The following is a 27292-nucleotide window of genomic DNA, read 5'->3' as shown; positions in this document are numbered from 1 at the left end:
TTGCCAAGATGCTTGACCTCAGCGTCCGCTTCCTCATTATACTCCTGCATGACCCCAGCTATTGTCTGGGTCAGGGTCTCGTCGTTTGTCTGAAGCCGCTGAAGTTCCAAATCCCTGAGTTTGGATTCTAAGGTTTGGAGTCTGCCCCTAATCGATTTCAGCACCCCTGCATGCTTAGAGATAGTGACCCCCCTGACAAAGAGCTTAAACGCCTCCCAGACAGATTGAAAAGAGTCAACCGAGCCCACATTCGTCTCGAAAAAAGTTACTATAGCCGTCGTCAGCTCCTCCTTAAAGAGGGCATCCAACAAGGAGAATGGGGGAAAGCGCCAAGCGAAGGGCGGAATACGACACGCGGGTGTGGTGAAAGCCATCAAAATAGGAGAGTGGTCCGAATAAGTGCGCGCAGGACAGCGCAGGACTGTATATTAGAAAGGAAATGGGATGAAACAAACCAATAGTCTATTCTTGTATGAATATTATGGGGAGCCGAATAGTGTGTAAACCCTCCCAGCGCTGGGTGCCTATGTCTCCAGACGTCAGTCAAGTCCAAATTGGTGAGCTGCGCAGTCAGTGTTCGAGCCGAGGCCGAGGGCAACCGGGTCGGGCCGACCTGTCTAGTCCCGGGTGTCGCGTCAAGTTGAAGTCCCCTCCCCAACAAACCAACTTCTCTGAGTGCGGCGTAAGTTTCGCAGCTAAATCAGTGTAAAAGTCCAGGTGATCGTAGTTGGGGCCATAAGTATTCACTACGCACATGTCAAAGCCCTTGCCGTAGCAGCCAGTGATCGTGTACCTCCCATCGCTATCCGTTACCAGAGGGGTCCACTTCAACGAGGACCTTGGGTTGAACCACGTGAGAACAACCCTAGCATGCGCCAAAGTGTGTGTTTGTAACCTACCATAAGCATGCTGAACCTATGCATAGAAATAAAATCTGCCATAATCATGTGCATATACTTAGAAGACATTTCTAAAGAACATAACACAACCCGCCTCAAATTCTTAAAGACGCCATTCCCTCTAAACACCCCTCCCCGAGCACCCGCCCACGCCTGCCTACCCCAACTAGGCCGCGTACATCCCTCCACCCGCCAAGTCTCACCCCTACCTCCCGTCCGGCCCCAACACAAAAAAACCCAGAGCCAGAACAACCAAGTCGAACAACCCGTCCCCCCTCCTCCCCTTCACGCACATTAGAACTCAGTGAGTATCACACGAGGGCAGAGGTAGCCCGCAGTTACAATCTACAATCAACAAGAGGGAATGAATAGCATCGCCCCCAGTCTCAAGAAAAAACAGATTAGGAGTTGAAAAAACTTTTTCAATCAGAACTAGTTGCCCCACATTGCAAAAATAACAGGTCGATGAGCCCCCCAAATAGCAGATGAGCACACACCCCTCCAAGAGAGACAATACCCATTCCAGCGTCCCAAATAACAGTCATTCCCCGATGGGCGGGAGAACAGGACATCGTATCACATAATAACATGGTAAGTATCCCGGCATCTGCAGCCGCTATGCTGTACATAGAGTGTCCAACTGCGTTATGGGCAGCTACTACCAACCACAATTGGGATCCCCCCAATATACAGTCTCGTAAAGCAACATTCCCCCCGCCCCCCTCACACAGCTAAGCAACATGCAGCATGAGTCGCGCAGCTTATCTGAACCAGGTCCACTCAGTCTTGTTCCTCCAGGGAGCCGTCCGCAGCATCAGCCTCGTTTCTGGATGGTCGTTTCTCCCTCTGCCAGTCCCTGAGGGCTTTCTGTAACGCCTTGGGGTTCGTGAATATCACACACTTTCCCAGCCTGTTTATTCGCAGCTTCGCTGGGTACAGCATTGCATAGTCATCTCCCAATTGCCGTAGCTGACGCTTCATTGGCGCAAACTGCTTTCTGGCCTCCTGCACCCTAGCGGTGAAATCCGGGTACAAGGACAGCACCGAGCCCTCATACTGCAATGGTTGCTTGTCCCTGGCCAGTCTCAGAGCAACGTTACGATCTCGATAATTAAGCAGTTTAGCGATTATGGGGTGGGAGGGGGCCCCGGCTTAGGTCGTGGTCCCAGCAATCGGTGGGCTCTCTCAACCACAAACATGGCAGAAAAAGCTGTGTCCCCAAGAAGTTTCTTTAGTAGGCCTTCGACAAAAAGCTCCATGTTCCCAGTCTGAGTGGTCTCTGGAAGGCCTGTGATGCAGAGATTGCATCGCTGAGAGCGAGCTTCCAAGTCCTCGGTTTTATCAAGTAGGGACTGCATAGCTCTGCTGATCTGCTTGTTCTCCGAGTCCAGAGAGGACTGAGCCTCCTCAACCTCAGTGAGTCGGCGTTCCGACATATCAATCCGCTCCGCATGTTTGTCCAGCCGTTCAGCCATACGGTCCATGCGATACGTGAGAGCGTCAAGTTTATTTCCCAGAGTGGTCATTCCCCCCTGGAGGTTCTTTTCCATGGCAATGAGCAGTCCACGCAAGTCTTGTTGCTGCACCTCCTGCGTCGTGTCGCGGTCCGCGTTACCGCCGCCTCCTGCGTCGTCCGACGACCTGGGTCCTCTGGGGCCAAAAGAGAGCTTAGGCTGTGTTCTGTCCGAGTGACCCATGCCTGCAATAAATGCAAACTCTCAATGCAGGAGAAAGACCAGGGGGCAAGTGCAGGTGCCTTCTAATGAGTAATGAACAGGCGACGCATCTCCCAAAATCAGCTGGTCTCTTATAGGTCCAGGCCCCCGAGGGTGGCCAGAAGGAGCAGGTCCCTCTCCAGGAGTCGCAGACGGGGGGCCGAGGTCGGACACGGTATGAGGGACCTAGCGCAACCAACGCACCCCCCGCAGGGTCTGTCCACCTGGCGGTACAGGTGGACAGGGGCACCGCAAACCAAGGGGACCAATATAGAGGCGCGCAGGTAAGTAGCGCCCACTAAGACGTGCCCGATGCACCTGCACAAATCATCAGCTCCAACCACCACTGCAGGGACATCAGGGATCGCCAAGGTCCACTGAAAATATTGCCCCAGGCCAATAAAACCAAGGGGGAAGGGGTCTGATCACAGGATGCGTATGGCGGCACCCGCAGACACACGCCGCTGAGAGCGCCCACAGGTCAGGCCGCCGGCGGGGCTGAAAATCCACTCACACCATCCCGCGTGTGCAGGGGAAAGCAAGATGGCGGCCTCAGCACTTCAGGACCTCCAGCGTCCCAGTCCTAGCATAGCAAGCAGGCAGGGAGGGAGCAGCTCCAGACTGGGCGTTCTCACCCCCTCCCGCAGCCCACCACAAAGAACAGCACTGCAGATCACTCCAGGGTACAGGAGGGGGTCGCCATAGGTCAGGCAGCAGAGCCGTAGGATCGGCCCCACACACGGCGCTCCCAGGGCAGGTCAGGGAAGAGGGCACACGGGCCGACACTCCGCCCGGGCAGCAACGAGCACCAGCCGCCTCAGCAATGGACAGCAGCGGCTTCCTCGCTCCGCACCTCGTGCGTGGATCCGGCGCGCCACCGAGGTGAGCTCCACAGGGAGGTGGGGGGGAAGACCCGATAGTCAGAGCCCCCACCGCCACAATCCCGCACCCCCAAGTAAATCGGCACCGCTCCTCTCAGCTCCGCAAGTCACACTCCAGTGCCAGCAGCGCCTCCGGGGGCAGTAGCAGCGGGAGTCCCGTCACCAGCTGCGGGGCAACGTGTAGTCCAGGCCGCGGCTCCGCTAGGCCTCTGCTCAGTCCAGGCCTCAACCAGCCACGCACCGCCCTCCAGTCAAACCACCAGGGCAAGAGACAAAATATCGTGCCCCGAGCAGTATCTCTTTTTCAAGCGCCGCAGGAGGGCACAAGTCACTAGGATAAGTGCAGGATAGAGATTAGAGACGGAGGAGCCCCGGACTTAGGCGGCCATCTCGGTTGCAGGCTAGCTCCCCCCCCTGTATTGTAAGACAGTTACCTTTCCCCATAGCGGTTTTTCTTAATTAGTTTACCTTTTAATTCTGTTCAGGTGCCAATGTTTCAAGTCCACAGTGTATCCTTGCACGCAGAAGGACAAATACAACTCAGTGAATGTGGGACCAGTTCAGCCATCTGTAAAGCAAGTACCAAGGACTGTATTTCTGCACGCCTTGCGGTGCGGTCACCTAGAATTCTGGTGTGGGTGTACTGCAGGAGGAATACACCATTCTTAACTACGCCCTACTCTGCTGCACAGGCTATGAAATGCTTTTGTTTAGTACCAACTGCAGGTTGTGCAAAGCATTATGTATAAAACAGACTCCGATATGACTCAATGGATAAGGCTTGCTGAGTCGGAGGTTTATTCTGCTCAAATTGGAGAAATGCATGTGTCCGAAGAGTCAGCTCATATACAAAATTTACATTAACTGTACTTAATAAAGAGAGCTATTAACTTCACCCATCTCGATGTAGAGCACAAGCATTGGGAATGCTACCTTAGTGCCAGTTTCTAGAGTAGTAATGAGAGAAACCACAATCATTAGTTTTCCCTGCCCCAACGGACACTCTTTCAAAATGACTAGCTGCACAGCTGCAAGGATATTCTCGGTGCAAGCAAAATGTGCTTAAGCTGGACAATACAAGTGTGATTTTTATACTGTGGGATCTCTCTCCCTCATTGTAGATTACATATGTACAACTGGAGCTGCTTGGTAAATTCTTAATTCATGGTTTGTCTTATTATCCCTAGTCTAAAAATATTTTTTCTTCAACATGTCTGCTTGCAGCGCATGCAAGATATCAGTATGTTTATCTGTCAATTGTTTTGAAGAACACATGCGAGGAATGAATTCGTACAACAGGTTCACATGCTCAGCATACTGTGGCAAGTAAGCCCACCCGAAGGGGATCGTAACGTCCTGTGTTGGGAGGCTGCAAGGTAGCACATTTCTGAAGGAAATCTGGTGCCAGTCTCCTGCTCTCACTGGACAATTCATATCCAAGGAAAGTCACAGGTGAGGTACGCAATGTTAGATCTCTTGAAATTAATTTTGCAACCTTTTGATGTTAGAATTGTCACTATCTGGTCCTCCGTCGTCAGGTCTGTGTTCAAGTGATCATCTGTGAGATAAAGGTCATCTATGGACCATATTTTCTTGGGATCCACTTGTAAGATCTCTAAAATACATGCTGTAACTAAGCCAGGGTTATTCTTATACCGTACAGGTAATCTTTTGAAGGAATATTGAATTCCATTGAAGACAGTTAGAGGCTCGACTGCAGGCCTTATGTTTGGACTAAAAACCCCACTGGAAATGTCCAGGGTTGTTTTTGTTTTTTTCCATGTACGAAAATTCAGATTTCTATAATCTCAAACTTTTCTATATGATCCGTCTGGTTTTTACATGGGAAAAACAGGAACGTTCATTGATCAATTACAAGGTGCTATAATGCCCTGATATTTTAGTTGATTTAGCATTGCTTTTATATCGCACTTTGCTTCTGGCTTAATGGGATAGTGAATCTTGTCTTGAGGCTCACTACGTAAGGGAAGGACATGTGGAATAGAGGGTTTGTCCCACCCCGCTTGATTTCTGTACAGAGGTGGGGCTTGTTTAGCACCCCACCGTTATGCAAAAATGTTCCTAATGTCTTCTGGTACTATGGAGGAAAAGGCTACTTGAATCACCTCCTCTCCTTGGACTTCTTCTCTAATGAAGACGGGGAGTCAGTCATCTTCTGCTAGAATTATGTCATACTTTTCAGATAAATGTGGCCAGAAGACTGCTTTAATTGAGCGCAGTATATCCTGCTCAATTTGCATATTCAAATTATGAACCATATCTGGAGGATTTAAATTTTTACTGGAGTCTCAATCTGTATGAAATTGTCAGCTGGACTCGCCACCAGAAACACCTGGAGAATCTGATGCACTATTGTTACTTCTGTTGCGCAGTCTAGAAGCGCTCTCACCCAAGTCCCATTCCGCTGAAGTATTCGTAGCTGGTATGGCATGTTTGTTTAGAAAGCCCTGCCACTTTCTTGTTTTTAAATTGGGTTTTAAAAAGGTACGAACCTTATTCCTCTCTCTTTATACTCTATAGTCTTTCATTCATTTTGTTTACTGTGGGAATCCCGACAAGAACAGGGAACAGTGGCTATCAAAATACTGACACCATTCTGGATTTCCAATTTTATCATGGCTCCTCAAATTATAACCACCCTGCCTGGATACCAGGGTTTCTTGAGATACAGTCCATCTTCTTTTCTCTCTCCCTCCTCAGTTTCTTTTTTACTTCCAGTTACAGGTTTTTTTCCCAGTGTGACTCTAAATATCATTCTTTGGTTTGAGATTTACTTTAACGTCTTGTGTACCTAAAGTATCACTGCCAGAGAGGTATGAACCTCAGATACTATTTTTGGTAGTTCTCATTCATGATACTGAACACCACATAGGAGAGCACCTTGTTTTTATGTTTGATATTACCTGGTCTTTTGAAATAATATTTGGCTTAAAAAATAAAATAAATACCTTAAATGTATAAACCTTGCTTGTAAGAAGTGTTCCTAAAAGAAACTATTGTCGTGGAAATCGAGGGCTACACTTACCCCACAGGGACTATTTGTGTTATTAATTATTGTTCTACCCAGGTTCTTGCATTACTGAGTTGCCTCCCTTTTTCTAAACCCATACAGCCAGAGCTGAAACTTCTCCCCGAATGTTGCTTATTATGATTGAGGAAACTGTAGAAAGAAAATCCATTAATTTCATGTCAAAGTCCAGAGCTGGTGCAGCCATGTGCTTATTTTGTACCTGTTTTATTACATCTGGGGGAACTGCTAGTTAAGGTATGTCATGTGTCTTAGTGTAGATGCATAAAAATATACTTTTGCCAGGTGTTGCACTCTTCTTCAAGTGGCACCATTCCAATGGAAAGACACATAGTGACCATTCAATGCTTGTCTTGGAGTGTTGTAGGAGGTAGACCACTTCCAGCTGGTTGGTCTTGAAGGCAATCCAGAATGCAATGTCATCATGCTTTCAGGGCATCTTCTCAATGTTAGCATTTATGGTCTGTAGGCTGATTGCTTGTACAGCAACCTGTCCCTGCACTCCTGGTCCTGCTAGAGATGGTCTAGCATTTGTAGTTTCTAGCACATATTGTGCATGTTTTCTGTATAAGGAGACTGCATAATTTAAAACCCTTACAATGTCAGCAATTGGTAGGTTATTGGGATGTGGAAATGGTGTATATCCAGCCAATACAGGCCACCATGTCCCTTAGTTACTCAGGAAGACCGATCTAAAATTCCTGTGTGTGTTTGTGGTAACTCACCAGCAAACCAGTTCTGGAGTTCTTGGTAAGTTAAAGGGATTTCCATGTACTGTTATTCCGTATAATGTGCAGGCGGTGCTGTTGGGTTATAAGCATGAAACTTGCCAGTTTGAGGCAGCATTTATAGTCTCAAACTCCACACATGCAGAAAATGTTTCAAAAGCATACATTGCATGTGCATCTAATACACATACAAATGACCCACCCCGGCATCGAGGACACCTCTGCCTCTCGTTAATTTACTCCTATCACCATAGTGGAAACTGCCATTTTAATCGAACAGATTCAATAAAACAGATTCAAAAACACAACGAGTCAAGCTTGACTAACCTACAGTAAATAGGTGCTTCCTTATTTTGTCTAAATTAGGTACCATGATTACTATGGATATCACAGTGTACTTGTAATTATGGTTATTCTGAGTGTGCATATTCATAGACTACTCAAAGGTCCAGAAATCAGAATGCCTCACGTTGGTCATCATGTTGCGTATCAGGGGACTCTGGCCCACGTCTAAATGGTTTGGCTTCCCTACCCACAGGTACTTGGACTGACTTCAATCATTCAATCAATCATATCAATTGTAAAGCGCACTACTTACCCGTGAGGGTCTCAAGGCGCTGGGGGTGGAGGGTGTTGCTACTGCTCGAAGAGCCAGGTCTTGAGGAGTCTTCTGAAGGTCAGTAGGTCTTGGGTCTGCCGTAGGTGGGTGGGGAGGGTGTTCCAGGTTTTGGCGGCGAGGTGGGAGAAAGATCTGCCATCGGAATTCGCTCTTTGGATGCGGGGGACTGCGGCGAGGCCGGCGGAGCGGAGCTGGCGGGTGGCGGTGTAGAAGCCGAGTTCAGTGCATCGTCGCTTCAGCAGTGGAGTCCAGGTTATTGTATCCCTACACAACCCACTGAGCATAACTGCTGGGGTAGTGCCAGTGCTCTTTGAGTTACTAACGTCCTGTAAAGGTTTCAGGGACACAGTGGTAGTTCAAACCCAATATATATTTTTAATAGCACACTCAGACACTGTTCTAAGAAAAGACACTATGGGCCTTATTTATGAGGCCTTGCGACAGTTTTGCGTATCCGTTGCATCACTTTTTGTGACGCATCAGAGGCGTAAAACATGCCCCCTGTTGCACAATATTTACAAAGTGACGCATCTAAGCAGACGCGTCACTTTCTAAACCTCTGCGCTACATTATACCTGCGTCAGGTATAGTGTAGGCAGGGTGGGCGTTCCCACGTAAGTATGCCTTGTAGAAGTGACGCAGTAAAATCTATGAGATTTCACTGCGCCACTTCCAGAGTGCAAATGCGTCAAAATCTCACAGCAGGCATAAGACTGACGCAGGCCCTTTCACATGGGGCTTGCCCCATGTGAAAGGACACATTGCTGGAGTTGCGTCACTTTTGTGACACACTCCAGCAATGAATCACTTTTGCGCCTACAGATACGTCAGAAATACTGACGTATCTGTAACTCCTTACGACATGATGCATCATACAGTATTTATGACGCATCCATCATGTAGCTAGGGGGGTGCACGGAGTAGTGACGCATCGCTGTTTTCACGAAGGAATGAGTCACTTCTCATAAATGAGGCCCTATGTACGTTTAAAAGTGTTTAAGTTAGTCTCATCCTGTTGCTTAGTACAAGAGGAACAGCCACACAGAATATAATTATAACAGCACTTGTGCATGTTGCCAGCAGCAAGAATAAAATGAAATGAATAGTTCTAACATACTAAGAATGCTCCTAGCAGCCTACCACTACTTCCATGTACTACACTATGAAAGCACGGAGTAGCTAACTTGCCTCCAGAATTTCTTCGGGACGACCACATGGCATTTCTTTTCAGAGTGGGTAAGCTCTGGTGCTCAGACTTCAGCTGGGAGAGAGCATTCCCTCTGAAGGAAAACACAATCAGTAAGTGTTAGAAATGGGGGTCTCTAGTTGGCAATCGTTTTCACCTTTGTCCAAATAGGGACCCTTCCTAGTCAGGATAAGGGGGTTACATTCTAAAATAACCCCTGCTCACCCCCTTGGTAGCTTGCCACCAGCAGTCAGGCTCATCTCAGAGGCAATATGTAAAGCATTTGCACATAACACACAGTCACAGTGAAAACACTAAAACAGGACACCACACCAGTTTTAGAAAAATAACCAATATTTATCAGTGCAAAACAAGACCAAAACGATAAATGTCCAGCATAAAATGATCAGAATAGGGCCAGAACTATAGATAAATGGAGGAAAGCCCTTAAAGAATGGGTGAGGGCAGAGGAGGAACACATGAGAACAAGCACTGGCGTTGCCAATAGGTTTCGCATTTGGAAAGATGGAGCTATTGGTTTTTGTAAATGACATTTTATATTTATATATCTTTATTGGCATTGTCAATAACAATATATAAATATAAAATGTCATTTACAAAACCAATAGCTCCAACTTTCCAAATGCGAAACCTATTGGCAACGCCAGTGCTTGTTGTATGTGTGAGTAAGTTTGTGTTGGTCAGAGGGGGGTGGGGCAGACAGATATTTGAGGTCGTGGGAGAACACATTTGGCTACTATATGGCTCCTCATACAGGTTCTCAAGCTGGCACTGCCTCCATCTTTATTTATTTTACATTTTGTTAATTTGTTAAGTGCCACATGTCACCTTCTTGTTACTACGGAGTACTGATCTTTGAGCCTGTCTGTTGAACCTTCTTACTTCGCTATTGTCTCTTGTTATGGTAGGTGGCTGTGCACGTACTTATAGGTCTGTTGTGTGTAATGCCAATGCTGGATAGAGTTACACACATATTCCCGTAGGTCTGTATTACACAGACAGGGGGTGGGTGGTCTGTGAGAGAGAGCATGTGTTAGGCGTGGGAGAATGAGTTAGACAGAGTGGTAGGAAAGGAGGTGGGAGGTGCACGGCCGTGCTAATTACAGCACACGGCGAGAGCAAATGGAAGAGACACAGGACAGAATAAGGAAGGAAGGGAGACAGCGGGCTTTGAAAATATATAAATTAATAGCATTTTTATTTACAAAGCCAATAGCTTACACTTTCCTAATGCGAGTCCTATTGGCTATGGCAATTGTTGTTGGTAGCAAGCAAGGACAGTGCTGTTGTGGTGCTGAGTGATGTGGTTGTGTCTGTGAGTGATGTGGTGGTGTCTGTGAGTGATGTGGTGGTGTCTGTGAGTGATGTGGTGGTGTCTGTGAGTGATGTGGTGGTGTCTGTGAGTGATGTGGTGGTGTCGGTGAGTGGTGATGTGGTGATGTCTGTGAGTGGTGATGTGGTGGTGTCCCAGAGTGACGTGGTGGTGTCCCAGAGTGACGTGGTGGTGTCCCAGAGTGACGTGGTGGTGTCCCAGAGTGACGTGGTGGTGTCCCAGAGTGACGTGGTGGTGTCCCAGAGTGATGTGGTGGTGTCCCAGAGTGATATGGTGGTGTCCCAGAGTGATATGGTGGTGTCCCAGAGTGATATGGTGGTGTTGGGAGGCCTGCAGCAGTGTGAGGTGTGCAGCAGTGTGAGGTGTGCAGCAGTGTGAGGCGTGCAGCAGTGGCAGCAGTGTGAGTCATGCAGTAGTGTGCAGCATGCAGCAGTGGGAGTAATGCAGCATTGTGCAGCATGCAGCAGTGTGCGGCGTGCAGCAGTGTGAGTCGTGCAGCAGTGTGCAGCATGCAGCAGTGTGAGTAATGCAGCAGGGTGAGGCGTGCAGCAGGGTGAGGCGTGCAGCAGGGTGAGGCGTGCAGCAGGGTGAGGCATGCAGCAGTGTGAGGCGTGCAGCAGTGTGAGGCGTGCAGCAGTGTGCAGCGTGCAGCAGTGTGCAGCATGCAGCAGTGTGCAGCAAGCAGCAGTGTGCAGTGTGCAGCAAGCAGCAGTGTGAGGCGTGCAGCAGTGTGAGGCGTGAGGTGAGGGGGTGTGAGGGTGAGAGGGTATGTGATGGTGTGTGATGGTGTGTGATGGTGTGTGAGGGGGTGTGAGGGGGTGTGAGGGTGAGGGTGTGTGAGGGTGAGGGGGTGTGAGCGTGGGAGGGTGTGTGAGGGTGAGAGGGTGTGTGAGGGTGAGTGAGGGTGAGTGAGGATGAGAGGGTGAGTGAGGGTGTGTGAGGGTGAGGGTGTGTGAGGGTGAGAGGGTGAGGGGGTGTGAGGGTGTGTGAGGGTGAGGGGGTGTGGGTTCTGAGGGACTGTGGCGGTGTGAGGGAGAGGGTGAGGGGGAGTGAGGGGGTGTGAGTTCTGAGGGTGTGTGGCGGTGTGAGGGGGTGAGGGCGTGTGAGGGTGGGTGAGGGTGAGGGTAAGAGGGTGTGTGAGGGTGAAAGGGTGTGTGAGAGTGGGAGGGTGGGTGAGAGGGTTGGTGAGAGGGTGGGTGAGGGGGTGTGTGAGGGTGAATGAGGGTGAGGGGGTGGGTGAGGGGGTGAGGGTGAGTGAGGGGGTGAGGCTGAGCTAGGTTGAGTGTTGTGAGGGTGTGAGGGTGAGTGAGGGTGAGAGGGTGTGAGAGTGAGTGAGGGGTGTGAGGGTGAGTGAGGGTGTGAGGGTGAGGGTCCGAAGTAAATGGTAGCAGGGCAGACATCATTGCAGCTAGCAAGTCGATCTTGACATTTTTATACTCTCTACTCCGACCAAGGCTGGAATTAGTCACTAGTTACAGACTGAAGACTGGATGTGCTCTCTCTGAACACACTGCAGCGGCAGAGCTGTGAACATCGGCCCGATCAGATCTGCACACAATTTGTCATAGATAGACAATAAGCACATTGCATGGAGAGCAAATGTTCCTTCTGCTGGACTACGAAGCAGTCTGTAAGACATAGACACACACAACATGCTCTACTGCACAACCTCATGAACACACTACAAAGTCCGCAAAAGCTAAAGATAGAGCTAGGCAAACCCAAAGCGTAGCATACATATATCTACGGAAATCTAAGATGAAGCAAAATTAAACACAAGGCTCACGGTGCCCTCAAGCCACAGTCTAGCACACCATGACTGGGAATCCATCTTAGACGGAGCCATAATGAGCGAGTGGCCAACAGACCCTGTAAGTCCCAGTGGGGTACACGTGTTACTATGGTAATCCCTAAACTACAGCCACAACAAACATGTGGTAAATGGAGACTATAAACAACAAGCTCTCGGCATTGCTGTGGGGGAGGCGGGGGGAGCGGAGCGCATTCCTTTGAAGTGTGATGATGGGGGGGGGGGGGGGGTCAGGGGAGAGGAGCGGCCACATCAATGGAGGGCTGATGAAGTGCTAGGATTCCCCACGGCCAGACTGACTTTTGCATGGCGCGCAGCGTACTTGGGAACACAGGGACATATAGCATGGGACAGACTAGCAGCGTGAGAGGGACAGAAGGATTAGTTACTTACCTGTAATCCTAGTTCTCTTCCAGGGGTATCCTCATCAAAGTCATAAGCACTGAATATTCCCGCCCATGTGCGGGACCCCGGAAACAATATAAAAAATATATATGTAAAAAACACATATATCTCGCTCCACATATATGTATGCACATATATTATTTTTCTCACACCAATGCAGCTCCATAACTGAGGCTAAAAAACAATGTAAACACATATACATGCACTGCAATTAGCAAGAAAAGCAAAAGAAAAAACACATCAGGTCAAATAACCTTTGAACTTTGTGTTTTAATGAGTAAACCACTCATAAATTCTGAAAAATTGCTTGTAAATAGACATTGTTAGCCCTCAGGCTGCATTGCAAAACAATAGCATAGAAAATGAAACCATTTTCAACAAAAAAAACTGGCACCGTGCCTTTAAGGCAGCCATGACCCCGGGCTTCCCATCATGCCTCAGGGGTGACAGTTAGGTCAGTTGTTCTTTGCATAACCCTGAAGACAGGGCTCAACCACAAGAGTGACATAGTACCAAGATCTCATTTACCTGGGGAGGCGGGTGGGTTGCTTATGACTTTGATGAGGATACCCCTGGAAGAGAACTAGGATTACAGGTAAGTAACTAATCCTTCTCTTCCAGGGGATCCTCATCAATAGTCATAAGCACTGAATAGAATAGCAAGCCCATCAACCACCTGCAGGTAAATGAGAAGTACATGACCCAACAAAAACCATCACAGCCAATAACTCAGCTGTTAAACAGATTCCTCAGTGAGGCTTGGCCCACCTGGGTATCTGCTCTAGTGTCAGAATCAAGACAGTAATGTCTGGTAAATGTATGGACAGACCTCCAGGTCGCCGCTTTACAAATCTCAGACATGGGCACATCATGTAGATAAGCCGTAGTGGCCGCTCTACCTCTGGTTGAATGTGCTTTAGGAGTAAACCCCAGAGGTTTCTGCGCCAATTGGTAAGCAAGCTTGATACACGAAACGATCCACCTGGAAATGGAACGTTTCGATGCTGCATGGCCAGTTCTGATCGATCCGTAGTTAATAAACAATTGATCAGAATGTCGAATAGACTTGGACCTGTCCAGATAGAATTTCAAAACCCTTTTCAGGTCCAACGAGTGTAAAGCCCTCTCAGCTGGAGTAGAGGGATTAGGAAAGAAAGTGGGTAAAGAGATAGACTGATTGACATGAAACTCTGACACCACTTTCGGCAGGAAAGAAGGGTGCGTTCTGAGCACCACTCTGTTCAAATGAAAAACTGTATACGGTTCTTTAGTACATAGGGCCTGAATTTCGCTCACCCTACGGGCTGACGTAATTGCTACCAAAAAAGCCGCTTTCCAGGAAATATGCTGTAAAGTAGCTTTATGAATGGGCTCAAAAGGAGGGCCCATCAACTTTGATAGTACTAGGTTCAGCTCCCAGGGAGGAGAAGGAGGCCGTACAGGAGGATACACCTTTTTCAGACCTTGCAGGAAATCTTTTACTGCTGGCAACTGGAAAAAAGAGGTTTGCGAGGGTGATCGCCTATAAGCAGTTATAGCGGCTAGATGCACCTTAATGGAGTTAAACTTCAAACCTGCTTTGGCCAGATACAACAAGTATGGAAGAACTGCTTCTTCCTGACTCTTCACCGGATTGTGACCATTCTGCACACACCACATATAGAACCTCTTCCACTTGCATGCGTAAGAATGTCTCGTGGAAGGACGTCGTGCTTCTCTCAGAATGGACATGCAGTCTTGTGGCAGTCCTAGATGGCCGTACTGATTGACCTCAGGAGCCATGCTGCCAAGTTCAGTGATGGAAGGTTGGGATGGTGAATCCTCCCGTTCATCTTCGATAATAGGTCCGGCCTGCAAGGAAGCCTCTAGTGAGGAGACACTGACAGGTGAAGTAGGTCCGTGTACCACCATTGCCTCGGCCAGTCGGGGGCAATCAGGATCATCGTTGTGCACGAGTGGTTCAGCTTGCTCACCACCTTCGGGATCAGCGGAAGCGGTGGAAAGGCGTACACAAATTCCTCTGACCAGTCGATCAAAAGAGCATTCCCTCTCGTTCCTGGTCGGTAAAACCTTGAGGCGAAGCTTGGGCATTTGCTGTTTACGTCGTCCGCGAAGAGATCTATGGAAGGACGACCCCAAGACTGGAAAACGTCGTCTAGCACTTCGTCGTTGAGAACCCAGTCTTCTCTGTCCTCGAAGTGCCGACTTAGTGCGTCCGCCCTCACATTCTGCTCTCCTGGGAGGTGGACTGCTTGAACAGACAACTTGCGAGCCAGAAGCCAATGCCAGATGCGCTGAGCTTCTAGTGACAGTGTCCTTGAGCGTGTCCCTCCCTGTTTGTTTAAATAGTACATAGTGGTGGTGTTGTCTGTTTGTACTAGAACCACCTTTTCCTGAAGCGAGGGAAGGAACGCTTTGAGAGCCAGGTGGACTGCTCTCAACTCCAGCAAGTTGATGTGGTAGGTGCTTTCCTTGGGAGACCACAGACCCTGCACCTGAAGAGGGCCCATGTGCGCCCCCCAGCCTTGTAATGACGCATCTGTGATGATCGTCTGTGTAGGAGGAGGCTGATGGAAGAAAATTCCCACTTGCATGTTCTGCTTCTTCATCCACCACTGAATGGAGGACCGTGCCACCTCCGACAAAGTGATCTGATCGTCCCAGCGATCTGATTGCTGATCCCATTTGACCACCAGATCCTGCTGAAGAGGACGCATCCGAAGCCTGGCGTTCGGTACCAAGAATATGCAGGAAGCCATCGATCCTAAGAGAGAGGCTATCTTTCGCACTTTCTGAGACCTGTTGCGAAGAACTTGCTGGCACTTGAGTGCTATTGAAGACTGTCTCTCCTCCGAAGGAAACACTTTTCCTACCTCGGAGTCTAGCAGAGCTCCTAGGAAGTGAATCTTCTGAGTGGGATGGGAGACCGACTTCTTGTAGTTGACATGCAGGCCTAGATGTTGACAAAGTTCTATGCATGTCCGAAATTGATTCCTCACGCTGTCTGGAGTTGGACCTTTCAACAGCCAATCGTCTAAGTATGGGTATACGAAGACTCCCCTGCGGCGTAGAGCTGCCGCTACCACTGCGACACACTTTGTGAACACTCTGGGGGCCGACTTCAACCCAAACGGGAGGACTTTGAACTGGTAGTGAGAGGTCCCCACCCGAAAACGAAGGAATCTTCTGTGGTCTGGACGTATCGGGACATGAAAATATGCGTCTTGAAGGTCCACCGAACACATCCAATCCCCCTTCCTGAGATGTGGATATATCTGGTGAAGCGCCAACATGCGAAATTTTTCTTTTCGTACATGTAGATTGAGCGTTCTCAAGTCCAGAATGGGCCTGTATTCCTCTTTCTGGCCCTTTTTTCTGACCAGAAAATACCTCGAGTATACTCCTTTCCCCCTTTGCACCACCGGCACTCTCTCGATGGCTGATTTCTCGAGGAGTGTCGCTACTTCTTTCTTTAACTTTTGTAGCTGGTGACTTGATGTTGACATCGGAGGAACGGGTGGAGGTAGACGATGAAAACGAAGACAGTACCCATTCTGCAGCGTAGACAACACCCATTGATCTTTTGTAATGGTCTGCCACTCTGTCCTGTGATGCGCAATGCTTCCCCCCACTGGAGTGGACAACGGCGCTGGGGGAAGTGAAGGCTCATTGCTTCTGCTGAGATTTATTGAAGTTGTTGCCTTGTCGCTGATTCCCATTGCCTTTGGAATTGCGCTTGCCTTTGTATTGCGACTTTTGTTGACCTTGCTGGTTCTGGCCCTTCTGCCATTGAGGGGTTTGAACCCTCTGCTTCGAAGAGCCCTTGTTGTCCGAACGGAATTTCTTACGGAATTCCTTCTTCTTTTCAAGCCCCACGGCTTTGAGGGTGTCTAACTCCGTCTTCATCCTCTGCATCTCCTCATCAGCACTCGCTCCAAAGAGAGACTTGCCTGAAAAAGGAAGATTTAGAATCCTGGCTTGAGCCTCGGGTTTCAATGCTGTTAGTCGCAACCATGAGGATCTCCTCGCTGTGATTCCATGCGCATAACCATGCGCAGCCAGCGTTGCGCCATCTGCCGCCGCTCCTATCATCTGATTGGAGACTTGACCGCCCTCCAACAGAATCTCCTCAAAATCCTTCCTATCTTCCGGAGGAAGTTTCTCAGAAAATCTCTGAAGTGAGTCCCACAGAGATCTATCATACCTGCCAAGCAGCGCCTCAGCATTAGAGACCTTAAGGAAAGAAGCCGAGGTGTTACAAACTCTTCTCCCCCATGAGTCTTGCTGCTTGCTGTCCTTATCCGGCGGTACTGTGGATGACGAAGCTACCGCATTGGATTTTCTAGCCGCCGCAATGATTACTGAATCAGGCGGGGGATCAGATTTTAGGAACAACGGATCCTCCTCAGGAGGACGATACTTCTTGAGAATTCTAGCTGGGACGGACTTCACTGTTGCCGGAGTCAGGAAGACTTCATTCACTGGGTCCATTATACCCGGAACCAACAGCAACAAAGGTTTGGGTGTCGTTCTGTGCTGTAGGGTTTCAAATATGACTGTCGTCTTGATCTGCGGAGCAGTCATAGGCACTCCTAGCTTCAGGGCTCCCCTGCCCAAGATGTCCTGGAACGAGAAGATATCCTCAGTTGGAGATACCCTCGAGCGTGGACTGTTCGTCAAGGTCGGAGAGTAATCCCTGTGAGAACGGTTCCTCGAAGAACCTGAAGAGCTACGGGTCCTCCTGGACCTAGATCTTCTACTTGAACGTGTTCTAGATGGAGATCTATCTCTGTGACGAGATTTTTTCGCACTTGAATGTCTAGAACGAGACTGCTCTTTACGGGGAAGAGCCTGGTCTCGATATGCCTTTAGCCGATCAGCCATCGCCTTGTCCTCGGCCCAGTGGTGAAGGGGTCTATTCCACCTTGGAGAAAGATGAATAGAAGAAGATTTGTGAGTGGGATCCTTCACAGGTGAACGTGGCCGTGGAGGTTGATCCACTTGATCCTGTTGCGATCCTGCAGGGGACTTGGATCTCTCCCTAAGTGAACCGCTGTTTCGTCCATCTGAAGACCCGCCACTGTGAGATGATGAGGAAGACGAGGATCGGCTCCTTTGAGATCTAGAGGAAGATCCCGACCGCGATCTCCTTTCTGCGATCCTCCTTTTCTTGGCAGGGGGTTGATGCACCGGAGATTGTCCCACCTCCGCAGCCGATGCCGATCCTGGAGAACCGAATTGAGACCGAGACTGGTCCAATGGTTCACCTTCCGTCTCCTGCAGCACCTGCCTCAAAGGCGACCTCTCCTGTGATCTTGTAGGAGTGAGGCTCACTGGCTGGGAAACGCTCTGTTCTCTAGCTCTCCGCTGATCCATAGACAGTGGCTGCATCGACGCCGAGCGCTGAGCTGATATACGCTCTCTCGACGTCGACCGTGGCTTCGTCGACACCGATCCCTTCGGCATAGAGCATCTCGCCGTTGAAGGACGTCCACTCGACGACGACTGAGGCTGCTTCGACGCCGATCACCTGTGCTCTGTCGGCGATGGGGTGTGCCTCGAGGCCGAATGCCGCTTGCTTGAATGCGACGGAGGCTGCCTCGACGTCGAACGCCATTGATCGGGCGTCGACGTGGGCTGCTTCGACGTCGATCGCCTATGTGTCGTCGAAGGCTCCCTCGACGCCGAACGACCATGACTAGTCGTCGACGGAGGATGACTCGACGTCGAACGCCGTTGACCTGGCGTCGACGGAGAATGCCTCGACGTCGCAGCATGACGATGCTGCTTCGACGTCATCTGGATCGCCGTCAAACTCTTCCGCTTCGACGGCGACCTATCCCTCGACGCTGTCTGTCGCGGAGGTACCTTGGATGTTGACGCTGAAGACATCTTCTTCGTCACCGTCGACGCCGACTGCGAACCGGTCAGGGCTTCTTTCGACGTCGACCGCGTCTTCCGACTTTTCTGCTTCTTGGGAGATCTTCCTCTCTCAGAAAGCCCATAAACACTAATCCTCTCACGTTCTTTAAGAGTTCTGGATGATAAAACCTGGCAGTGTTCACAGGTTTTCGAAGAATGAGAAGCTGGTAGGCACAGGATACACACTGAATGAGTGTCAGTCTTGGCCATCTTCCTTCCACATGAAGGGCACTTGTCAAAGAGAGAAGGCATCTTTGACAGAAAAATCACCTTTTTTGAGCCCAAAAAAGGTAGCAGTAACACCCTAAGTCCAAAAGACGTCGAGTGAAAGCAAAAAATTGTAGTTAACAAGAATATTTTTTGACAAAAAGCCAAAAAGAAAAGGGAGCTGTTTCACAAGGGTCCTGACTGAAGGAGCCGGAAAGAACAACTGACCTAACTGTCACCCCTGAGGCATGATGGGAAGCCCGGGGTCATGGCTGCCTTAAAGGCACGGTGCCAGTTTTTTTTGTTGAAAATGGTTTCATTTTCTATGCTATTGTTTTGCAATGCAGCCTGAGGGCTAACAATGTCTATTTACAAGCAATTTTTCAGAATTTATGAGTGGTTTTCTCATTAAAACACAAAGTTCAAAGGTTATTTGACCTGATGTGTTTTTTCTTTTGCTTTTCTTGCTAATTGCAGTGCATGTATATGTGTTTACATTGTTTTTTAGCCTCAGTTATGGAGCTGCATTGGTGTGAGAAAAATAATATATGTGCATACATATATGTGGAGCGAGATATATGTGTTTTTTACATATATATTTTTTATATTGTTTCCGGGGTCCCGCACATGGGCGGGAATATTCAGTGCTTATGACTATTGATGAGGATCCCCTGGAAGAGAAATGCATATTTTTAGCGCACAGCATGGGCGGGGGCAGTATGTGACAGAGGCAGAGCGTGGGCAGAGTGGGACGCAGCAAGGATGTGGGGTCAGAGGGGCACATAGTATGGACGGGGGTGGGGGATCAGAGGCAATATGTGAAAGGAGCAGAGCGTGTCATGGGGAAGACAGAGTGGCGCACAGCATGGACGGTGTTGGGGGAATGGAGAAGGCAGCATGTGACTGAGAGGCAGAGCGTGGGCAGGAGACAGCGTGCCGCGCAGAGTACTTGGGTTGAGAAGGACACTTAGCATGGGGCAGACTATCAGCGCGAGAAGGGCAGAAAGGTTGATTTTTGGCATACAGCATGGGCGGGGGCAGTATGTGACAGAGGCAGAGCGTGGAATGTTTTTAAGACATAAACTTAAAGAGAGGGCTAAGCGTCCCGGCAGACAGCGGCCTAATTTAAGCTCGGACAATGTTATAGAAGCAGCCGAGGGCAAGCGACTGCCCGCTGGTAAAAAAAAAAAAAAGAACAAGGCACCTGGCCAAAAAATACTTTCATCCATAATTGCATACCACCACATTGTGAAAACCACCTGGAGAACCAGTGCCATCTAGCAATGCCTAGCCATTCAAGATGCCACACACTTTCCAGTAAACACGGTTTCTTACAGATGGCGTCAGAGATACAGCCTGGAAGAATAACCATATGAAGCGCAGTTTTTTGGCACCTTTATTACTTGTAATGTATAAGTACTACATTTGCAATTCCTTGCACTGGGAGGTTCTACACACACGGAAACCCATCAACACCATTCAGTTATAAAATATAGACCGTCTGAAGAATCGGGTTGAGGTCAGTTATATGGAGCAGTGGGCAGCATGATCCACAATTTCTTTTCCAGCAAGTTTTCACTTTTATGCATAATCATACATTGCTATGAGTGAACACTTTGAATGTTTAATTTTCACACTCCCATTTTTAAAGACAACACATTTATGTGTGTTGACATTAGGGAAAGTATAGCAGAAGGCCGACTGAAGATTTAAGTCACATGTATTTTCCAAGTTCAGAAATATACCTTACAATTAGGGAAATGAAGCAAAAAGAACTTTAACAAGAATTGGCAGAAGTGTGGCAGGCAGATGCGCGGAGGGAAGCCGGATAAGGGCGGGGGTTTCTGTGTGGACTCGGTGATAGCAGGATGTGTGTTGCAACTAAGAGGACATTGGTGAAAAAATGCTTCAGACGACAAAATACGTGTTAAACCCTTGTATACCTTAACAGCAAACGGCAGGCAGCCCTTCCCATATGACTATCCTTACAAACAAGTAACAAACGGGCCAGTGAGGGGATACGAGAGAGAAGGCAGGCGCTGGAGAGGGAGGGGGTGGGCTGCCCATATGGAGAGGGAGGGGGGTGGGCTGCCTGCTGTGATGGGCTGCCTCTGATGATCTAATGCGAGTCACGGAAGGCAGGCGCTGGAGAGGGAGGGGGTGGGCAACTCGAACAACCATATGGCTGGGAGAAGCTGTGTGAGGGAGGCTGGGCTGGCTGGGCTCGTTCACGAGAGGCTTGTGGTCACGTGATTCTCGTGGTGACTCACATGCACTGTGAAGAAACTGCAGTGGTTTGACTAGTCGATGGAGCACTTGAATTTTCGCCTATTACATTCGCAAGCGAATGATAATAGGCGAAACCTAAAAACTAGACGGGACGAGAAGCTACCAGAGGTGCTACTAGCCTGGGGGATTATGATCCAAGAGGTAGTAGGGATGACCTCATCCACACAACAAGATCCGAATGAGGGGGAATGGCGGGAAATGGAGGATATCCAAAGATGGGAAGCTCAAACTAGTAATAATCATTAACACATAAAAAAAAAAAATTTAAAAATTGAATGAAGGAAGCTGGTAGAGGGAGGGGTTGGGTGTTTTGAATTTATGGTCTCCAAAGTTATAGAGTACAGGGTGAAAAGTGGATTATGTAGTAAACAGACAGTTAATCTGTAACAGAAGACGTAATACACTGACTAGCCTGTATATGACTAAGTGAATTCTGTTTATCAACTGAAAATAAAAACATTTAAACAAAAAAAACAAAAAAAAATATATAAAAAAATCAATGATCTGAATCTGTACCCTGCAAGAATATCCTTAAAAATGCATTTCCTTGAAGGCGGTAGGTCTGTCTGGTGCTACTGCGGTGCTGAAAACAACTAAATCATCCAGGGTCGGTCGACCGTGTCAGTGCAGACCGGCGTCAGTGTCAGATGACTTGTAAACAGTACATTTTAGTTCCGGTCGACCGCGGAGGTGTGCTCTCGTGGCAGCAGTCGTCAGGGCTGCAGTGTGAAGCGGAGCGGTGTAAAGTGCAATAACCACATGGAGCAGTGGCTCCATAACGGTCGTCGGTGAGACCAGGGTTGCGGTACGAAGTGCAGCGGTGCCCTCTGCAGTGCTGATGGTCATGGTGCAAGTGTCGGCACCCACCGTGGATCGGTGGTCGATGAAGCAGACGTTGTTGGGCTGCGGCTGCAGTGTGGGACAGGGTGCTGCTGCGGGTAGCCTACGACCGGTGCCCCCAGGCCACAGTGGCAATGTCAGCAGGTAAAGGCATAGTTGATGATATCAGGGTGGCGGAGTGAAGCAGCTAGGTTGTGGCAGCGGCCATTGTCAGTGAGACTAGGGCTGTGGTGCAAAGTGCGGCTGTGCCCTCTGCGGTGCCTTCAGGTCTAGTTGGCCGAGTCCGGTTGCTGTATACCTCTGTGGAAATTGAGACACGCGGTCCCAGAGGCGGTACCCAGAGGCAAGAGAAGTCTTTGCTGTCCCTGCAACTTAGTGAACAGGAGGCAAGCTCTATCTCAAGCCCTTGGAGATACTCAGTAACAAGTGAAGAAAGTTCAGTCCAGTCCTTTCACTGCCCAAGGCAGAGGCAGCCGCGGCAGGCCAACAATGCAAAGCAACAAAACAGCAAAGAGGCAGTACTCGTCCTTGCAGCTCTTCCTGCTCCTCTTCTTGGCAGGTTCCTTGATCCCAGCGACTTCTAAAATTCTGGGGTCTAGGCCCCAATTATTATACTCAGTTTCTCTTTGTTCTCGTGGACAGAGAGTGTCTGTGCTCAGTCCAAACCAGTTTGGTCCTCTCTGGCCCAGCCTCCCAGCAGGAGAAAGAGATAGCATTGAAAAGGCAGACCAGGCCCATTCAGGAATTGCCCTCCCACTACTCTAAATGCAGCCCAGGTCTATTCATCCCAGCCCTGACTCACCCGGGAAAGGCAGGACACACCTCAACCCTCCAGTGGCTGTCTGAAAGAAAATGTACATCTCCAGCCCCTGTCACTCCAAAGCCAGACAGTCAATCCAGGACCCAGCAGAGGCCCACAGGATGGCTAAGCAAGAAAATCCCTACTTTCTAAAAGTGGTATTTTCAAACACAGAACACAAAAATCATCTGTACTAAAAGATACATTTCTACATTCTGAGTTCAGGCATACTAAACTTCCTTTCTCCATCTTGTCCCAAAGGGAAGATCTACTCATAAGATGTTATAATTAAACTCCCTTTCTATCCTATGGGACAGATAGCCTTTCCATGGTGAAAAAGGAAATAGACTGTATTTCACTATCAGGACCTGTCTCACACACACCAGTACATGTCCTACCTTTGACATACACTGCACCCTGCCCATAGGGACCTTGGGCCAACCTCAGGGGGTGACTTACATGGAATAAAAGGGAACGTTAGGGCTTGGCAAGTGGGCGCACTTGCCAAGTCGACATGGCAATCAAAAACTGCGCACAGACATTGCAGTGGCAGGTCTGAGATACCTTTACAGGGCTCCTTCTGTGGATGGCACAATCAGTCGTTCAGGCCCACTAGTAGTATTTCATTTCCAAGCCCTGGCACTCCCAATGCACTTTACTAGGGACTTACCAGTAAATCAAATATGCCAATCATGGAAACACCAATCCATAATACAATTTACAATAGGAGCACTTGCACTTTCACAGTGGAAAGCTGTGAGAAAGTGCGCAGAGACACTAAGCAAGCAAAAACAGTTGAAAACCAGGAGGTCAGAAAGCAAAAAGACAGGGGAAACATGCCAACCAACATGCTAGGTCTAACAGTAGGGCTCAGTTTCTCTCATCTCAGTATCAACTCTTGTAATAAGAGTGAATACTACTGCAGCCTGGCAGGAACTCTTGTGATATCCTGGTGCAAAGGTCTTTTTTATTCATTGGTCAAATCATGGGGTTTGTATAGGGTGACCACAGACTTTTAGCCTACATGGGGGTCTTTCCATTAATCTAAAAATCCTACACGTCTACTGTCAAACCTTGAAACATAGGTATTTTGTAGCTTGTACCAGACTTGTGTTGCCTTATGTGATAGCAAAGTCATTGTTTGGATGAACTGACACTTTCACAAGTTCTGTAAAAGATAACAACATACTGAGTGTGGAAAAAATGCAGACAGGCTATTTTAATGTGCTCATAATGGAGTTTAACACAGTACAAAATGTTTTAATTATGATAAGACTAGACGCATGCCATGTAAATTAAGGCCTGGCATGATTTTCCAATTTAATAAATCTTTAGATTAAATATACCTACGTAATATATTCCAAGCCATGTATTTAGCAGGTGAAGATGATGCAACCCTTTGTAACTATTCAGTAAATGCATGCAGTTATGTAAAACACTCTTGACCTTTAATGCGGGAGTCAATGCTATAAAAACCCAAGGAACAATGTGCTCTCCTACATGTCTGCAAGATAATACCAGTAGGAAAGAATGTTAGGTATTTTTCTTTTATACTGTGGTTTTCTGAAATATCTATGCAAAGAAGGGCCAGAATGTAAGGAGGTTGATGGGTCAGTGTTTTTAATGAGAGCAGGGCCTGAGGTCATGATTTCCCAGAGTCAGGAACTGAATCAGTGCATTCTACAGGGGTAGGGTATTATCCCGATATCCCTCCTACATCACCATTACTTTTGAGATGATACCACTGCTCACTGCTCACACTGGTGAAAAAAACAGGATGCAAGTTAAGTTCCACCCTTCCCTTGGTGCTAGGAATTTAGATTACTCTGTGTAATTTCCATTCTTTTCTCCTGCGTAAGGATTGCGATAGGAACCTTTGCCTTGCTTTGGTTCTGGAACTCACTCACATAGATCATTCTCTGCTGGGCGTAGGAATGATGGGGGTGCTTGCACCATTCAGCATCCGTGTGAAAGGCACGTGAATGCTTCATGGGGGTCCGACCCAGGAAACATACTATTGGCCGTGGACAAAAAGAAGATTTCATAAGAACCTTCTTGAGGACTGGTTGAAATGGAGGGATCTGTCTACCATTCTCACAGATCTAATGCACTTTCAGGAAATCATTTAAAATCTTCACGTTCACATCAGCCATGTCATTTGTAAACATTCAGGAAGGTATGCTCCCCTGAACCTGTTGGCTCAACAGATTGTAGGAAGGGCAGAGGTTCATCTGCTATCTCTAAAGGCTATTCACATCAAGGCAATATCAAATTTAACAGGAGATCAACTCAGTAGGGCTTTTTCTTTTATCTCAACAACTCTCTCGATATCCACGGGTGGTCTGCCTAATTTGACAAAAGTATGGGGAACCGGTGTTAGACCCAATTGCTTTCCAAGAAGACACTCAACTACCAAAGTTCTCCTCACGCTCTCCTGCACCAGGAACTATAGGAGTGGATATTCTAGCTCTACAATGGTCACCACAACTCCTCTACGCTTTCACACTTATCCTTCTTTTTCTGCTCCTGAAAACTGAAAGGGAAGCAGAAGAGGTGACTATAGTGCTTCCTTTTTGGCCTCGCCATTCCTGGTTTCCTCTCCTCACATTGAGGTCAGTAGTAGCCTATTGGAGAATCCCACTTTCTCCTTTTCCTCTACACACTCCGAGAGGTCATTCTCTAGCAAGACTTTCTATTGGTCTGAAATTTGAGAGAGTGGTACTGTAAAACAAAGGGATTCCTTAACTTGTATCTCAAACTTTACAGTTCCTGACGCCCTGCTATGCTTAAAGTTTACTCTACGGATTGGGGAGTTTTTCAAAGATGGACTGAATCCTTATCTTTCCCCCATCGAGACATTTCTTCAAACTCTCCAATTTTTATTGGAAGATTTCCAAATAAATTTAGCAGTATGTACTTTAAGATCTCAATGGTCTGCTTTCCAGGGTTTCTGGGAACACTGGGGAGGTTTTGGGAAAGATGACCTCTTGGAATTAAGATTATTGAAGAGGTTTTCTAAATCTAGAGCTTTGGTTCCCACATGTGATCTTGCTTTTATATTAAATGTTTTGTAAGGGTCCCCTTTGAACCTTTGTCCTTGGTTGAAATTAAATATTTAACAATTAAGTTAGCCTTTTTATTGCCAATTACTTCTGCTAGAAGGACAGGACAATTGGGTGCTATCTTATATAATCCTCTTTTTCTTTCTATTTTGAAAGACTGCGATTTTAAGACCCAATCTTGCCTTTCTTTCTTGATGTGTTCCAATTTTCTTAAAGAACAATACATTTTCTTGCCAACTTTCTTTTCTTCTCCAGAGTCAGTAAAAAACTACATCTGTTGAGTGCTAGACATTCTCTTTCTTATCTGGACAGTTCTAAGACTTTCAGGAAATCTGATAACTTTTTTGTGACACTTGGAAAATCAAATCAGGGAGTTAAAGCTTCTAATACAGGAATCTTCAACCTTTTCCGTAATAAGAGCTACTTACTTTCAATGAACATCATCCTGAGCTACTTATCATATTAGTGTTGGAATAATGACCACATTAGACAAGATTACATTAGAGCCCACCTTACTATAGGTACCAGTAGTGATCACCTTGGTGCATCAGGAAGGGGTGTGAGCAATAATGTAAAAGAAAAAAAAAAGCTTTGAAACTTTAGAATGCCTTTACATGGGTAATAAATAGCAGCTAGCACCAAGGTAATATTAGTAATAAATCTCCCAAAGGCCACATGATTTATCACTCAAATGTCAACTTCAAAAACATTTTGGAAATTCAACGATTTTTCTACAAACATCAGTTCATAAGTTCTGAAAATACACACATTTCCCATGTGAAGGACACACAATTCGATTTGGGAATTTATATATAAACTTAGACAAGCACAATGTTCTGATTTAGTAGGCTGGCCTGCACACAGGAGAGCTCCAGAAAAGTAGTGGGAGAGGTACCAATAGCTCATGAGCTACTCCCTGCAGATACCTATCCTAATATGACGAAACAGGTGGATTCAAACTACTATTTATATGGGTTACTCGCGTTCTGACATCCCTATCCCTGAGGGCATTCAGGGAAGCTCTATCCTGAGTGTGGCTACTTCCTAGGCTTAGTCTTAAGGAGTTTCTGTCTCTGAAATATGTGGAGCTGCAAATTGGACATATCTGTGCACTTTTGCTAAACATCACAGAATACATAGTGTGAAACCTGAAAGACTTAATTTTGGTGAAGGGGGTTTGAATTTTGTTGCATCTTCACAAGCATGAATTCCTATTACACTGATTAAAATGTGTAACATTAATTAGTGTGGGTATTTCTTCATAATTTAGTGGAGGCCAACTGGCTTTGTTATATTCAAAAACAATCACTGGGACGAGGACGGCAGGGGCATAGTGATACCTCATGCTTACTTACCAGTCATCTTCATTATGTTTAGTCCGGAAATTCCCTGTCAAAGTCATTACAAGCCACCCACTCCTTCATGAGACTGACCTTTATTTAGGCTTGGAATTTTCAGGGAATTACATAGGGTAAGCTAGCCTTATAGCACCCAGATATGTTTCTCGCTCTCCTGAGAGGTGGGATC

General features: G+C 47.6%; 1 protein-coding gene across 1 annotated transcript in view; it reads right to left on the bottom strand.

Annotated features, from left to right (window-relative positions):
• Window positions 1-27292, bottom strand: part of CENPX (centromere protein X) — a 175650-nt gene that overhangs the window by 34304 nt on the left and 114054 nt on the right. The gene's annotated exons all lie outside the window — the stretch shown is intronic.

Source organism: Lissotriton helveticus, chromosome 7 (assembly GCF_964261635.1).
Source record: "Lissotriton helveticus chromosome 7, aLisHel1.1, whole genome shotgun sequence".
NCBI lineage: Eukaryota > Metazoa > Chordata > Amphibia > Caudata > Salamandridae > Lissotriton > Lissotriton helveticus.
Note: the sequence above shows the minus strand (reverse complement) of the source record. Positions and strands in the feature narration are given on the sequence as shown.